This window comes from Gobio gobio (assembly GCF_949357685.1).
Source record: "Gobio gobio genome assembly, chromosome: 5".
In the NCBI taxonomy this organism is placed as follows: domain Eukaryota; kingdom Metazoa; phylum Chordata; class Actinopteri; order Cypriniformes; family Gobionidae; genus Gobio; species Gobio gobio.
Genome location: NC_137101.1, coordinates 34,560,370 through 34,560,851, shown reverse-complemented (window position 1 = coordinate 34,560,851; position 482 = coordinate 34,560,370).

The window sequence follows — 482 nt, the reverse complement described above, 5'->3', positions numbered from 1 at the left end:
TTCTATTTGAGCTACATTGGTTATAAAGGGTGACATTGGAATAGATGCACATACATTTCAGACATTTTAGAAAAAGTGAAAAGTCTTTACTTGAAAGCCCCAAACTGCTTGGAGATGCTGGGGATTGAAGCCAGGACCTCAACATGCAAAACATGCGCTCTACCACTGAGCTACATCCCCTAACATGGTCTTTATTTCTTCATCTTGTGTATATACATTTGCCTTCTATTTGAGCTATTTTGGTGATAAAGGGTGACATTGGAATAGATGCACTTACATTTTAGAAAATGGTGAAAAGTCTTTACTTGAATGCCCCAAACTACTTGGAGATGCTGGGGATTGAACCCAGGACCTCATACATGCAAAGCATGCGCTCTACCACTGAGCTACATCCCCTGATGGCTTGTTAAATGTGTATTTGCATGTCCCTTTCAATCAAAATGTGCAGGTGATAATTACTGGAATATATTGACATGAGGGAC